Consider the following 17246-nt stretch of genomic DNA (forward strand, 5'->3'; position numbering starts at 1 on the left):
CCCCCCAAACAGCCACTACGAACCTGTGCAGATCCTTGTCAGGAAACATGCTTTGGAAAACCCCCTCCTGCTCTGGTCCCTGCTCTGAGTCCTGTGTGTGTGATCCCAGCTACGTCCTGAGTGCTGGCAAGTGCGTTAAGGAGAACATGTGTGGCTGCAACACACGAACGGCCAGTATTATGAGGTATGGTGAAGTGGGTCTGATAGGCCGGCAGTGAATCATTTGGTCCTTTGTATTTCAAGTCAGGTCACTTGCAGTGTCTTTATGTCTCTCTAAAACAACATTTTCATACTACATATATAATGATTTACAAAGAATCTGTGCCTGCTATGCTGAATTGTCAATTTTGTTGCCTGTCTGTCAGCCCGGAGAGGAGTTTTTGAGGAAGACTGCAAGCGAAAATGTTGGTGTGGTGCAGCTGGAATTACTGTGAAGCCTCTGAATGCCCCCAATGCATGAATGTAAACTTCAGGATGGAGAGCTGGGCTGCTATCCTACGAGTATGTTTGTTATGTTCACACCTAAAAACAAAACAAAGTAAAGCTGTAGACATTATATTCTAAGTAGGTTTCCAGATCTCATGGGTGGACTGCCAACCTGAAAAGTTTTGCAACTGTGTTGATGTGATGCTGCAGACTTTGTCAAAGTTCTCAAACTAGCATTTTTGTCCCTGCTCTAATATACACAGTTAGACTGAGTAATGGAAGCGAGAGAAGCACAACCCAGAGCTGTCTTCACTTTCAGTAACAGTGAAATGTTTGTGTTTTTGTTATGTTTCTTTTGCTCTCTTTTGTACAGTTTGTCTATAACAACACTTGTTACATGCATTTCTTCGTAATACAGAATCACAGAGTTGAAAAAAAGAAATGCAAATAATACAAATTTTTGTTAGTCAGGAAATGATATATTCTTTGCATCTATTTTAATGCCATTATAGGTCCAAAGCAGCAGTGAACTGCACTGTTATTAGGTAATTGTTCTACAGTGGCTTCATCTGTGTTTCAGTCTGATGTTCTGATGTTTGTCCCTCTCTCAGGCTTCCAGGATTGTGTAGTTTCTGGGGATCCACACTACAACACCTTTGACAAGAAGTACTACACCTTCATGGGAACCTGTACTTACACACTGGCCAGAACCTGTAGGAACAGCACAGGTACACACCAATTCAGACATTTATTTATTAAGATGTTTGGTTTCATTGCACCTGTTCTAGTCTTGCCACACCCACTATTAATTCAGTTTAAATGAGCTAAATTTACTCATTCATTATTTCATCACAAAGCATGACACATGTTGTTTTCATTCACGTTGCTGCAAAAAGAAGACACTGAATGTCAGTGATGGTTTGTATGTTAATGCCCATATCGCAATTTTAACCTTTAATATAAACACACAATATTCCTGATTGTCGTGGTCTTCTCTGTGCAGGCCCTTGGTTCTCTGTGAGGCAAAGAATGAAGAGAGAGGAGTTGCAGGAGTGTCACCTGAGGAAGCTATATGTGACAGTGGATGGAATTACTGTGACCCTGATGAGAGCAGTACAACACTGGTCAGTGTATGAATGAATTACTATCTGTTGTATTTCCCATCTTTAGGTAAAATGTGTGCCAATACACATCCCAGAACCAGCTGTATCATCACCATGGATGTCTTATGTCTACACATAACTGACATTTTAGCAAACAACTAATGTGAAATTATATATTTAGTTAATTTGTTGCTAACACCTTGCCAAAAAACAGATTTGTCCCATGTGTCAGTTGAACCTATACAAATGCCAAAGATAACAGTGTGATAGGCATCAAGCAGTACTTTCTTGCTTGTTAAAACTGTACAAAGTCAGTTTTTGCCTGATATACTGAACACTCCACACTCTTTCTACTTTTATACTCCCTGACCTGTCCACCAATTAGAAGTTTACACAGTCTGTTTAACATCTTTATATTATCTTTTTCTTCATCACTGAATCAGGTGAACGGAGTACGGGTGGCTCTGCCCACTCCCCTCTCCTCTCATGTCTATTAGTCTTGCTGGTCAGTTCATCACCTTCAAACATCCTTTGGCCTGAGGGTGCGTTGGGATGGAAACCATTATGCCCAGATCTCAGTTCCCAGGTTAGTATAAATATTGATTTGAACTATTTTGATATTGCAGAACTTCTTTTTATTTGCTTCGCACACTCATACAATACACCTGACCACCGTCTCCACTGCTACATCATTCTTTTTTGATGGCCACTTTCCTCCGATGCAACCATAACCTAATGATCTGAAGAAACTCTGATAGATAACAATCTAAACTGCTGAATGTCACCAGTTGTTTTATGTATGTTGTGGAAACTAAAAAAAACATAGCAGTCCATTTGTGTGCATTTCGTGGACACATGCAACTTTTAATAAATACTAACGATGCCCTGGTTTATTGTATCAGAGATTTTTGCATTCTCTTCATTTGTTTCTAAAATTACAATAAAAGGCCAAGAAACACCTTATTAAACATTGCAAATATTCTTAAGACTTTGTTATCTTAATCCTACATATCCTGCCTTGACTTTGTCCTACCAGCTCCTACTATGACCAAATGTGTGGCCTTTGTGGTGACTATGATGGGAACCCAGACAATGACTTCACCAAACCAGATGGCACTGTGGCAGGAAATAGCAATGACTTTGGGAACAGCTGGCAGACCGAAGAGGATGAAGATGACTCGTGAGTTCAAACACATTTATCTTACTGTCTTTTGGATTTCTTATGGTTATGTCTTTTGTTACCTTACTGTCGGACTCCTCCTGACACACTGAAGAGAATGTAACTGTGTTTCGTATTTGTATTGACCAGATGTACCCCGGGAACAAAGCCTGATCCAGACTGTGACCCAACTTGGAAACTGAAGTTGTAAAACCAGAGAAATGTGGTAAAATTACAGACCCTACTGGACCCTTCCGGTAAGAATTCACAACCCCTCCACTTTTGGTTATCGACTGGGTTAAACTGATGGGATTCCTGGGATTTTACAAGGTTTTTTCCTGACTTTGAAAGATCTTGAAATAAATGGCAGAATGGCTGGTAATCACCCAACTGACCTGTAAAATACTAAAAAATCTTTCAATACTATTATTGTAATGCTGTAACGAACCCATCTGGCACTGGGATGCCAGGTTTGTTCTATATCCCTTTTTTGCTAATGCAAAAGTGAGCTGGAACAAGGTTCCAATTCCCCTTCCCTTTATCCCTCCTTCACAAATGCACCAGGATACTTTTGGCACCAGGATGACAGGTTCTCCCTCTCTATCGCTCTTTTGCAAATCCAACAGCAGGTTTTTGGCACCGGGATGCCAGGTTCTCGTCCCTCATTCGCAATCGCAGCAGCAAGCTTTTCTACCAACAAGCTGCCAGTTTCCCTTCCCACTATCACTCCTTCGCAAATTGCAGCACCATGCTTTTCCCACTGGGATGCCAGTTTCCATGATTCTATCCATCTTTCACAAGATATAACATTGTGCATTCAACAACAACTAACACCGTGTTGCCAGTCTTTGTTTCCATATCGGTCATTTGCAAACACAGTAGTAAAGTGGGTACTGGGATGCCATCTTTTCTGCCTTCGCAAAGCGCCGGTGACTCCTCATGGTGTTGGGATGCCACATTCTGTCTGCTATGACTCCTTTTAAGACATCTAATCTCCGCCATGCGCATAATTCCTTACTTCTGCCTTCTCATGTGCTTTCACTAGCATCATCTAAATTCTCCCTTCTTGACACAGTCATTAGAGACAGATCTCCAAACTGACTCGAGGTTCTGACAACATCCAAAATGGCATTATCATCTTCTGTGTGGTTCAGTTGAATTCTACTCAGCTCTCTGCTGGTTGTGGGGGTTATCATTATGGAAGGCTCTTCTCCTCTAACCAGTCTTTCAATTCAGCCAGCCCTTCCAAAACTACTTACCATCACCTCTGTTCCTTTCCGAAATTGGCATAGTAGTTATCGCTACCTTACCCAAACTAAATTAACCAGCCAGGCACTCCTTCTCCATCTTCTCCACCTTGACAAGCTCAACTTTTAAGAGGCGTCAAAACATTACCTCAAGTCTTAAAATCCAGGCATGCGTCACTGTCAGAGCCTCAGTTCAGAGTTGAGCCACATCGCTACCTGATCAAGGGTTCTCTGCATTCATCTATTAAGGTTTTTGTTGTCCGAAATTTGCTTTGATCTCTTCTCCCGCCATTCCTTCCTAGTTTTCCGAGCTCATCCACTCCACTGGAACCTTGACCACCTTGTTGAGGCCATGGTCTGTTCATCTTTGCTGGCCTGCCTACCAGTTATAATCCTCTCCTTTGGGTGGCGTTGTCACTTTGCGTTCGCCCTCTCTGCGCACGTTTTTTGTCTTGCTTTCCTTCTCTCACCCCAACCAGTCGTAGCAGATGGCTGTACTTCCCTGGGCCTGGTTTTGCCAGAGGTTTCTTCCCGCTAAAAGGGAGTTTTTCTTTACCACTGTCACCAAAGTGCTTACTCGTAGGGGGTCATATGATTGTTGGGTTTTTCTCTGTATGTATTATTGTAGGGCCTACCTTATATATAAAGCGCCTTGAGGCGACTGTTGTTGTGATTTGGTGCTGTATAAATAAATTGGAATTAAATTTGAATTATTACTGCAGAGGTATTTGACCTTCACAATGCACAGTTATTGCTGCTTCTAGGGGATGCCTTCTTTGGGGATCTGCCAGGCCCAGGCGCCGCCAGTCCCCAGCGATGCCTTCCCCAAACCGCAGTTCAATTCATGTTTAAGCCATTCACCTTTTTCTAATAGAAACACTGTCAAATGTAAAATGAGCATGTGGCCCCAGCTAGTGAATTGTTGCTAAACTAATGCAAGAGTTGTTGACTGTTTCACCCCCAAATTTAGTTTGTTTGTTTGTATGTTTAAAATCAGATTTTCAGTATATATGAGCCTCTGCCTTTTCCTGCCTAAACTAAGTGAATGTTTTTCTCTGTTACAGGGAGTGCATCAGTGTAGTTAATCCCACTCCATTCTTCCAAAGCTGTGTGTTTGACATGTGTCAGTTCAATGGCCAGCAGCACGTGCTGTGTGACCAGCTCCAGGCCTACACTGACGCATGTCATAGTGCTGGAGCCAAAGTCTACCCATGGAGGACTCCAGACTTCTGCTGTAAGTTTGAATATGAGATATACTAAATATATCTATATGATATATGATAGTTTAATAATAATATCAGCTGTGAACATCATAAACTGTATATAAAACATAGTCACAGTGACATCACCCATTGGCTTGATGAGCCCCATTCTGAAGCATGAATGAATAAAGCCTTGAATAATACCTTTTTAAATGGGATGCATGCCGTAGGTTCTCTTTTTGGAAGTTGTCTCCACCTGTAAATATAACTAACATATATTACATCCTGCTGACCAACATTATAATTGAACTTATAATCATATTTATAATTGTATATGGAGGAGAGGTTAAGATACAGTGCACAATACTGAAACCAATTTAAAACGAACAATGCCGTTAATATTGTCTATCCTTTCATTTATGACACTGCACAAAGTAAAATCAATATGAGATACCTAGATGCCCTGTCTTTGAATCATCCTACCCCCCCCCCCCCCCCCCTTCCTCTGTTGCCATTTGTCCACCATTGTTCCCTCTCATTATTGTTCATCCCTGTGTTTGTCCACACAGCTCTCACCTGTCCTCCCAACAGCTCCTACTCCCTTTGTGTGAGTTCATGTCCTGAGACATGTCTTGGCGTGGTGGGACCACCTGGCTGTGAGGAAGTGTGTGTGGAGGGTTGTGAGTGTAACCCTGGCTTCATTCTCAGTGATGACAAATGTGTGGAACTGAGAGACTGTGGTTGTGTGGACCCCAGTGGAACCTATCACCCTGTAAGTGGAAACAGCCTCCAAGCAATTAAAACCACATTCCATTTACCCTTAAAATGTGCTAAGCTCATGCTAACATCATTTTCAGTTCTCTTTATATTGTACCACTTCAACAGGAGAGACACCAAAAGGGCACAAAGACCTTACAGTACAAAAGAAATCAAAACTCAGCTAAATTAAGGGTGCATAGACTGCAGTGAGCTGTTGGCACAAAATACTGGTTTTACAACAAAGGTTTTTACTTTCAACTTATCAAGCACAGATTATGTTGTTTACACTGTATTTTACCTGACTTTAAAAGACACTGGTGTTATAGCATTTGTGTTTATGTAAGAGCATTTATATACTAGAGCCACCAAATTTAGCAAGCACAAAATCAGTAAATAAATGAGTGTAGGTTGGCTTAATTAGTTAATGGCATACAGAATCCCTGGTTTGAATCCAAATCTATATTAGAAATCTCACGGGAACTTTTACGAGGCGTCAACCCATTACCTCAAGTCTTAAAATCCAGACATGCATCCATCCAGGCTCCACATGAGTCATCTTTAAGGTCTTTCATTGTCTGAAATTTGGTTTGATCTCTTCTCCCGCCATTCCTTCCTAATTTTCTGAACTCATCCACTCCACTCTCTGGATTCCTTACCACCTTATTGAGGCCATGGGCTGTTTATCTTTACTCGCCTGCCTACCAGTTATATTTCTCTCATTTGGATCTAAATGATATTTATCATTTAGATCTTTATATTCATGGACATACAAGAGAGAATTACATGACAAAATTTCTGATTATTTTTTGCATTCTGTGTACATTTGTCAGGTGGGCGATGACTGGTACTTGGAGGGTTGTGAACAAAAGTGTACGTGCCACAGTGGAGGTCTGCTACAGTGTCATAACACCAGCTGTAACCCAACTACTGAGAGCTGCAAACTACAAGATGGAGAATATGAATGCCACCCTCTGGGTATATTAATCACACAGCTTCACATACATCTATAGGATATATTATATTTCTATTGAGGCTTCTATTGAGGCTTGAGCCAGTTATCCATCTTATACAGCGGCTCCACAATCTGCGATACATGTGTTTATCAGTGAGTGAGTGTGACAGAGAAACAGCTGCATGAATGCATGGATGTGGATTATGGTGTCAAGTGGTTTATCCGACTGGTCTTAGAAATGCAGTAAATAAATGCAGTCATTTTAGCAACAGGTGCTCCAAACCTCCACTGTCTCTACTGATATTGTTAGTTTGGACTGAGTTTGTTAAGACTGCATAATAACTTCCTACCTTTTTTGTTCAGGAAATCGTATCTACTCAGTTTCCAGTAATCCTTATTCTTTCTGTACAGACCTGTGTCCACCTAACGCAGAGTATATAGAGTGCGGTCCAGCTTGCATTCCTACATGTATGGAACCCTCTACCAACTGTTCTGGCTCCTGCATCACTGGGTGTTTCTGCAAACCAGGCTTTGTCTTCAAAGGACGGCACTGCGTGCCATTGGACAAATGTGGTTGTTTAGATGACAACAATAACTATTATGAGGTCAGATGTCCTAGTTAGTACTGTGTACTGTGTACATTTACAGACATACAGTATACTTTCTCAGTACTGATTGTGTTCATTTTATCCAGCCTGGTGAGATTGTATTTGGAGACGGCTGCACAAAGTTGTGTCGCTGTGCAGGGAACTACACTTTGGAATGTGTTGATAACTCCTGTGACCCCACTGAAGAGTGTCGAGAGGTTAATGGTGTTGCAGGCTGCTATCCTAAAGGTAATAATGTTTGTTGAAATATTAAAGAATTTGGACTGGAATGATCCCTTGCACCTTAAGAAAGTATCATTTAAGGAATGGATGGTCTAGCCACACCTCAAGACAACAGTATTTGGACTGGTGCTCAACTGTGATTTAATGCACTGTAATAAATTACATCAGCAAAAGGAGCACCTTGTGTTGTGCTTTACAGTCAGTCGGAATAACTTGATAGTTGACAGTGTGGAAATTACAATTTCTTATTTATTATTCCTTTAGGTACATCCACGTGCGTCGCATCTGGTGATCCACACTACACCAGCTTTGACAAACGCAAATATGACTTCATGGGCAACTGCAGCTATCTGATGTCTAGTCCATGCAATGACACAACTGTGCCCTACTTTGAGGTCCATACTGACAATGAAAACCGGTATAACAGGCCGACCATCTCCTATGTGAAGGCCGTACATGTATACGCACAGATGGTAAAGATCTCCATTCTCAAAGGTGGCACTGTGCAGGTAAGACATGAGAGGAGGAAACAGGATGTTTTGCATGTCAAACCCAATCACACTATCACGTTATCAGGCACTACTGCATTACAAACAAACATTATTATGTGGTACAAATCACTGCACATGCTCAGGAACACTTCTGAAAACCACTGCAATTGACCATGGAAAGAAACTTGCACTTACACTTTGCACTTAGTTTCTCCTACACCGAGCGACACATCGGGCAGCTAACGATCTCCATCGATGTCGGTCAGCAGCGACTGCTTCAACTTCATCCCAGGCAATGTCAACGGTTTTCAGATCATCCATAAACGTTCGACGCCATGAGATCTTCGGTCGGCTTTGCTTTCGCTGGTTCTGCCGTAGGTTTCTTCCTGTTAAAAGACGCCACTGTCACCAGAGTGCTTGCTCATAGGGGGTCATATCATTGTTGTTTTTTTCTTTGTATGTATTATTGTAGTGTCCACCTTACAATATAAAGCGCCTTGAGGTGACTGTTGTTGTAATGTGGCGCTATACAAATAAAATTGAATTGAAATGAATTGAATTGGAGACGTCGGAAGACCCCGGCCGCCTTCCCTACTGTGAAGTCTACATCTTGATCAGGGATCCCATCATTCGAGATGATGCTTTCGAAATATGTGAAATTATCCACCTCTTCAGCACATTGTTGGTTGATCAACAGGAACATGCGTAACCAACTTGGAGTACCTTCGTCTTCTTGGTTGTCGTTCTTCATCGCCTCCCTCTGCAAAGCCGCAGTTAACTCTTGGAGGTCTTCCTGAGTCGACCCCAGCAGGGCAATGTCGTCCTCGAAGTCCAAGTCAGTGAGATTGTTCGTGACAGGGGACACCGATGCCAGTTTGGTCAACTGATCGTTGCATGATGAAGTCAATTACCAACAGGAAGAGGAAAGGCGATAGCATGCATCCCTGTCGGACGCCAGTATTGATCTTGAAGAAATCCATTCAGAAATCATCTGTCCGGACGCAGCAGCAGCAGTTGGAGTAGAGACCACAAAGGGTGTCTACAAACTGCTGGGGGATTCCATATTGACGTAGAATAGCCCATAGAGTCGGCTGATGGACGCTGTCAAAACCCTTCTTGAAGTCGTTGAAATTTCAATGATCATGCGGAGGGTGAAGATGTGCTCGACGCACGACTGGCCACTCTGAAAGCCAGCAAGCTCTTCTCACAATCGTTCGTCCACTGCATGTCGTAGCCAATTTAAAAGAACGAGGCAAAGCACTTTCCTGGGTACCGACAGCAGCATGATGCCCCGGCAGTTCTTACAGTCGCCCAAATAGCCTTTCGTAGGAAGTTTGGTGATGACGCCTTTTGTCCAATCATAGGGTACACACGATGTTGACCAGCAGGTGTTTAGGGGTCTTCTAAGGGCAGCTTCCAACTGGGCTTCGTCGTGCTTCAGGATTATGGGGAGGTACTCGTCCAGGCCAGCAGCCTTTCCACTCTTGAGGAGTTGGATCGCTGTCTTGACTTTGGCATCGCTGATTTGTCCGATATCGACAAGAAGAAAATCCATGGAGGGTGCAAGTTCTTCGGCCTCAAACAGGTGGAGTGGCTCGGGCTGGTTTAAAGTATCGCAGAACTGTTTGACTCAACGTGGGTTGCTCAGCTGCAGTGAGGAGGACTCATCCATTTTTGTCTCCGATTGGGACCAAGCGGCCACCGGGAGCCCCAGTTAGATCTCGTACAATGCAATTTAAGGTTTGGGTATCGTTCTGGTCGACTGCTTCTTGGGCTTCCATGCCTTTAGCTTCGATCCACTCTCACTTCTAACGCCGGCAGCTGCGTTTGACCGGTCAGGCAAGATCTCAGTGGGCGGCCATGGCCCTCTCAGAGAGGGACTGTTGTTCATACATCATTGGCATGATGAGGGAACGTTTATTTTTATTTACAGATAGTAATGTTGTGACATAGGTAATTCAAAAATGAAAATGTTGGCCAGATTTGATGTACTGTGCCTATTTTCCCACACAGGTTAATGGGACCAATGTCAATCTGCCACTGTCCCCGGCCCCTGGTATTTCTGTGTTCAAGTCAGGAAAACACTACACTGTCTCCATGAACTTTGGTGTGACGGTTCGCTATGATGGAAACACCTTCATGGACATCAAAGTGATCGAAGAGTGAGTGAAGACCAAATTCACGGTTTCCTTATAAAATGGTGTTTTAATCAAAAATTCACCAGTCCAGAAATCTACATCCCTAATAATACAACTAAAACAATAACACATATTCATATACTGAACATGACTCCTTTATCTGTAACCAGTAGTAAGGTGATAAAGACAGAGATTAATGGCACAGCTAGGATAGTTTATTTAAGTAATTTAGCAGGAGCAACACAAACAGCTCACTCAAAATTTCAAGACAGAATCACACAAAACTTATCATTTCCTGACTAGTTCATTCTATGCTGATGCTGTCAAACGCATCAAATGTGCATGTCCGATCGTTTAGTCTTACTAATGTGTGGGGTTTAGTCTACTGTTGAAAAGCAACTTGGCTGGAATTAAAACACGTTGTAAGATGTAGTTCTGACTGAGTTGTTAGTCTTTCTTGCATAAGACTCCAACACAATTATTTTACTGTAATCTGCAGCTATCAGAACAAGCTGTGTGGCCTGTGTGGCAACTATGATGGAGATACTAAAGATGACTTCCGCAAACCAGATGGAAGCTTAGCTGAAAATGCCAATGACTTTGGACACAGTTGGAACATGAATCCAGAGTGAGTATTGCAGAGATGCAAGTGTAAAGAAACATTTACCATTGACAAAAGACAAATGTTCTTAAGATGAAAGTCTGTCTTGACAGATGCAATAAGAAACCCAACACTACCATCCCTGGGTGCAATAAAGAAGAACAGGAACTGTATGAAAGCTCTGGATATTGTGGCATTCTGCTGGACAAAAATGGACCTTTTGCTGTGTGCCATCGCAAAGTCAACCCCAATGTATGTTCATGTAGAGGATAGTGCATTGCTTGTTGCATTTGTGTATGTGTGTGTGTACTCGGGTTGAAAATGTGATGTTAGTAATAGTGGAATAATTTGAATTTGTGCTTTTAGATGGTCAGACAATATAAAGCATTGTAACAAAGTGATTGTTTGTTCTCAGAATTACTTCAGGGACTGTGTCTTTGACTTGTGTGAGCTGGATGGAGCCAAGCCCATTTTGTGTGAAGCCATTGAAGCCTATGTCAATGAATGCCAAGATCGTGGGGTCAACCTTGGACCATGGAGGAATGAAACCTTCTGCCGTGAGTATTAGAAGGACAAATGATTTAATTTAGTAGTAAAATATCTTTAGGTAAAATCAGCTCGGCTGAGTAGTTGGGAGAAAATCACACAAAGAAGTTTATGTCAGTTCTGACTTGAGGAAGAGTACTTCATACGGGCTTTCTACTCACTAAAGTTAACTGAGGGAGTGCTGCTTTAGCATACCTAGTTGGGCAGACAACATATGCCAAGAGGCTGCAGGAGACTGGGTTACCATCAAACTCAAACAATCTAGTTACACAGAAGACAACACAGCTGGAAGTGCCAAAGACACATTTTTTTTTCTTATAAAAAGCTGTGATTTTATATTTTAAGCAGCACATACTTTTGTCTCCTATCACTAACTTCAACCTCTTGTGGTCTCCTTAGCACTGAACTGCCCCCCAAACAGCCACTACGAACCCTGTGCAGATCCTTGTCAGGAAACATGCTTTGGAAAACCCCCCTCCTGCTCTGGTCCCTGCTCTGAGTCCTGTGTGTGTGATCCCAGCTACGTCCTGAGTGCTGGCAAGTGCGTTAAGGAGAACATGTGTGGCTGCAACCACACGAACGGCCAGTATTATGAGGTATGGTGAAGTGGGTCTGATAGGCCGGCAGTGAATCATTTGGTCCTTTGTATTTCAAGTCAGGTCACTTGCAGTGTCTTTATGTCCTCTCTAAAACAACATTTTCATACATACATGCATATAATGATTTACAAAGAATCATCTGTGCCTGCTATGCTGAATTGTCAATTTTGTTGCCTGTCTGTCAGCCTGGAGAGGAGTTTTTTGAGGAAGACTGCAAGCGAAAATGTTGGTGTGGTGCAGCTGGAATTACCTGTGAAGCCTCTGAATGCCCCCCAATGCATGAATGTAAACTTCAGGATGGAGAGCTGGGCTGCTATCCTACGAGTATGTTTGTTATGTTCACACCTAAAAAACAAAACAAAGTAAAGCTGTAGACATTATATTCTAAGTAGGTTTCCAGATCTCATGGGTTGGACTGCCAACCTGAAAATTTTTGCAACTGTGTTTGATGTGATGCTGCAGACTTTGTCAAAGTTCTCAAACTAGCATTTTCTGTCCCTGCTCTAATATACACAGTTAGACTGAGTAATGGAAGCGAGAGAAGCACAACCCAGAGCTGTCTTCACTTTCAGTAACAGTGAAATGTTTGTGTGTTTTTGTTATGTTTCTTTTGCTCTCTTTTGTACAGTTTGTCTATAACAACACTTGTTACATGCATTTCTTCGTAATACAGAATCACAGAGTTGAAAAAAAGAAATGCAAATAATACAAATTTTTGTCTAGTCAGGAAATGATATATTCTTTGCATCTATTTTAATGCCATTATAGGTCCAAAGCAGCAGTGAACTGCACTGTTATTAGGTAATTGTTCTACAGTGGCTTCATCTGTGTTTCAGTCTGATGTTCCTGATGTTTGTCCCTCTCTCAGGCTTCCAGGATTGTGTAGTTTCTGGGGATCCACACTACAACACCTTTGACAAGAAGTACTACACCTTCATGGGAACCTGTACTTACACACTGGCCAGAACCTGTAGGAACAGCACAGGTACACACCAATTCAGACATTTATTTATTAAGATGTTTGGGTTTCATTGCACCTGTTCTAGTCTTGCCACACCCACTAATTAATTCAAGTTTAAATGAGCTAAATTTACTCATTCATTATTTTCATCACAAAGCATGACACATGTTGTTTTCATTCACGTTTGCTGCAAAAAGAAGACACTGAATGTCAGTGATGGTTTGTATGTTAATGCCAATATCCGCCAATTTTAACCTTTAATATAAACACACAATATTCCTGATTGTCGTGGTCTTCTCTGTGCAGGCCCTTGGTTCTCTGTGGAGGCAAAGAATGAAGAGAGAGGAGTTGCAGGAGTGTCATACCTGAGGAAGCTATATGTGACAGTGGATGGAATTACTGTGACCCTGATGAAGAGCAGTACAACACTGGTCAGTGTATGAATGAATTACTATCTGTTGTATTTCCCATCTTTAGGTAAAATGTGTGCCAATACACATCCCAGACACCAGCTGTATCATCACCATGGATGTCTTATGTCTACACATAACTGACATTTTAGCAAAACAACTAATGTGAAATTATATATTTAGTTAATTTGTTGCTAACACCTTGCCAAAAAACAGATTTGTCCCATGTTGTCAGTTGAACCTATACAAATGCCAAAGATAACACAGTGTGATAGGCATCAAGCAGTATCTTTCTTGCTTGTTAAAACTGTACAAAGTCAGTTTTTGCCTGATATACTGAACACTCCACACTCTTTCTACTTTTATACTCCCTGACCTGTCCACCAATTAGAAGTTTACACAGTCTGTTTAACATCTTTATATTATCTTTTTCTTCATCACTGAATCAGGTGAACGGAGTACGGGTGGCTCTGCCCCACTCCCCCTCTCCTCTCATGTCTATTAGTCTTGCTGGTCAGTTCATCACCCTTCAAACATCCTTTGGCCTGAGGGTGCGTTGGGATGGAAACCATTATGCCCAGATCTCAGTTCCCAGGTTAGTATAAATATTGATTTGAACTATTTTGATATTGCAGAACTTCTTTTTATTTGCTTCGCACACTCATACAATACACCTGACCACCGTCTCCACTGCTACATCATTCTTTTTTTGATGGCCACTTTCCTCCGATGCAACCATAACCTAATGATCTGAAGAAACTCTGATAGATAACAATCTAAACTGCTGAATGTCACCAGTTGTTTTATGTATGTTGTGGAAACTAAAAAAAACATAGCAGTCCATTTGTGTGCATTTCGTGGACACATGCAACTTTTAATAAATACTAACGATGCCCTGGTTTATTGTATCAGAGATTTTTGCATTCTCTTCATTTGTTTCTAAAATTACAATAAAAGGCCAAGAAACACCTTATTAAACATTGCAAATATTCTTAAGACTTTGTTATCTTAATCCTACATATCCTGCCTTGACTTTGTCCTACCAGCTCCTACTATGACCAAATGTGTGGCCTTTGTGGTGACTATGATGGGAACCCAGACAATGACTTCACCAAACCAGATGGCACTGTGGCAGGAAATAGCAATGACTTTGGGAACAGCTGGCAGACCGAAGAGGATGAAGATGACTCGTGAGTTCAAACACATTTATCTTACTGTCTTTTGGATTTCTTATGGTTATGTCTTTTGTTACCTTACTGTCGGACTCCTCCTGACACACTGAAGAGAATGTAACTGTGTTTCGTATTTGTATTGACCAGATGTACCCCGGGAACAAAGCCTGATCCAGACTGTGACCCCAACTTGGAAACTGAAGTTGTAAAACCAGAGAAATGTGGTAAAATTACAGACCCTACTGGACCCTTCCGGTAAGAATTCACAACCCCTCCACTTTTGGTTATCGACTGGGTTAAACTGATGGGATTCCTGGGATTTTACAAGGTTTTTTCCTGACTTTGAAAGATCTTGAAATAAATGGCAGAATGGCTGGTAATCACCCAACTGACCTGTAAAATACTAAAAAATCTTTTCAATACTATTATTGTAATGCTGTAACGAACCCATCTGGCACTGGGATGCCAGGTTGTTCTATATCCCTTTTTTGCTAATGCAAAAGTGAGCTGGAACAAGGTTCCAATTCCCCTTCCCTTTATCCCTCCTTCACAAATGCACCAGGATACTTTTGGCACCAGGATGACAGGTTCTCCCTCTCTATCGCTCTTTTGCAAATCCAACAGCAGGTTTTTGGCACCGGGATGCCAGGTTCTCGTCCCTCATTCGCAATCGCAGCAGCAAGCTTTTCTACCAACAAGCTGCCAGTTTCCCTTCCCACTATCACTCCTTCGCAAATTGCAGCACCATGCTTTTCCCACTGGGATGCCAGTTTCCATGATTCTATCCATCTTTCACAAGATATAACATTGTGCATTCAACAACAACTAACACCGTGTTGCCAGTCTTTGTTTCCATATCGGTCATTTGCAAACACAGTAGTAAAGTGGGTACTGGGATGCCATCTTTTCTGCCTTCGCAAAGCGCCGGTGACTCCTCATGGTGTTGGGATGCCACATTCTGTCTGCTATGACTCCTTTTAAGACATCTAATCTCCGCCATGCGCATAATTCCTTACTTCTGCCTTCTCATGTGCTTTCACTAGCATCATCTAAATTCTCCCTTCTTGACACAGTCATTAGAGACAGATCTCCAAACTGACTCGAGGTTCTGACAACATCCAAAATGGCATTATCATCTTCTGTGTGGTTCAGTTGAATTCTACTCAGCTCTCTGCTGGTTGTGGGGGTTATCATTATGGAAGGCTCTTCTCCTCTAACCAGTCTTTCAATTCAGCCAGCCCTTCCAAAACTACTTACCATCACCTCTGTTCCTTTCCGAAATTGGCATAGTAGTTATCGCTACCTTACCCAAACTAAATTAACCAGCCAGGCACTCCTTCTCCATCTTCTCCACCTTGACAAGCTCAACTTTTAAGAGGCGTCAAAACATTACCTCAAGTCTTAAAATCCAGGCATGCGTCACTGTCAGAGCCTCAGTTCAGAGTTGAGCCACATCGCTACCTGATCAAGGGTTCTCTGCATTCATCTATTAAGGTTTTTGTTGTCCGAAATTTGCTTTGATCTCTTCTCCCGCCATTCCTTCCTAGTTTTCCGAGCTCATCCACTCCACTGGAACCTTGACCACCTTGTTGAGGCCATGGTCTGTTCATCTTTGCTGGCCTGCCTACCAGTTATAATCCTCTCCTTTGGGTGGCGTTGTCACTTTGCGTTCGCCCTCTCTGCGCACGTTTTTTGTCTTGCTTTCCTTCTCTCACCCCAACCAGTCGTAGCAGATGGCTGTACTTCCCTGGGCCTGGTTTTGCCAGAGGTTTCTTCCCGCTAAAAGGGAGTTTTTCTTTACCACTGTCACCAAAGTGCTTACTCGTAGGGGGTCATATGATTGTTGGGTTTTTCTCTGTATGTATTATTGTAGGGCCTACCTTATATATAAAGCGCCTTGAGGCGACTGTTGTTGTGATTTGGTGCTGTATAAATAAATTGGAATTAAATTTGAATTATTACTGCAGAGGTATTTGACCTTCACAATGCACAGTTATTGCTGCTTCTAGGGGATGCCTTCTTTGGGGATCTGCCAGGCCCAGGCGCCGCCAGTCCCCAGCGATGCCTTCCCCAAACCGCAGTTCAATTCATGTTTAAGCCATTCACCTTTTTCTAATAGAAACACTGTCAAATGTAAAATGAGCATGTGGCCCCAGCTAGTGAATTGTTGCTAAACTAATGCAAGAGTTGTTGACTGTTTCACCCCCAAATTTAGTTTGTTTGTTTGTATGTTTAAAATCAGATTTTCAGTATATATGAGCCTCTGCCTTTTCCTGCCTAAACTAAGTGAATGTTTTTCTCTGTTACAGGGAGTGCATCAGTGTAGTTAATCCCACTCCATTCTTCCAAAGCTGTGTGTTTGACATGTGTCAGTTCAATGGCCAGCAGCACGTGCTGTGTGACCAGCTCCAGGCCTACACTGACGCATGTCATAGTGCTGGAGCCAAAGTCTACCCATGGAGGACTCCAGACTTCTGCTGTAAGTTTGAATATGAGATATACTAAATATATCTATATGATATATGATAGTTTAATAATAATATCAGCTGTGAACATCATAAACTGTATATAAAACATAGTCACAGTGACATCACCCATTGGCTTGATGAGCCCCATTCTGAAGCATGAATGAATAAAGCCTTGAATAATA

At 42.1% G+C, this 17246-nt stretch overlaps 2 long non-coding RNA genes across 2 annotated transcripts; both read left to right on the top strand.

Annotated features, from left to right (window-relative positions):
• Window positions 1–433: 433 nt before the first annotated feature.
• On the top strand, window positions 434–1463 carry LOC109198044 (uncharacterized). Its single transcript, XR_002059020.1, has 3 exons — window positions 434–501; window positions 1038–1154; window positions 1430–1463. It is a non-coding gene; the product is annotated as an uncharacterized LOC109198044 (long non-coding RNA).
• Window positions 1464–1990: 527 nt separating this feature from the next.
• LOC109198042 (uncharacterized) lies at window positions 1991–2878 on the top strand. Its single transcript, XR_002059018.1, has 3 exons — window positions 1991–2115; window positions 2566–2709; window positions 2839–2878. It is a non-coding gene; the product is annotated as an uncharacterized LOC109198042 (long non-coding RNA).
• Window positions 2879–17246: the final 14368 nt, after the last annotated feature.

The sequence above is a fragment of the Oreochromis niloticus genome, unplaced genomic scaffold, assembly GCF_001858045.2.
Source record: "Oreochromis niloticus isolate F11D_XX unplaced genomic scaffold, O_niloticus_UMD_NMBU tig00001640_pilon, whole genome shotgun sequence".
Lineage (NCBI taxonomy): Eukaryota > Metazoa > Chordata > Actinopteri > Cichliformes > Cichlidae > Oreochromis > Oreochromis niloticus.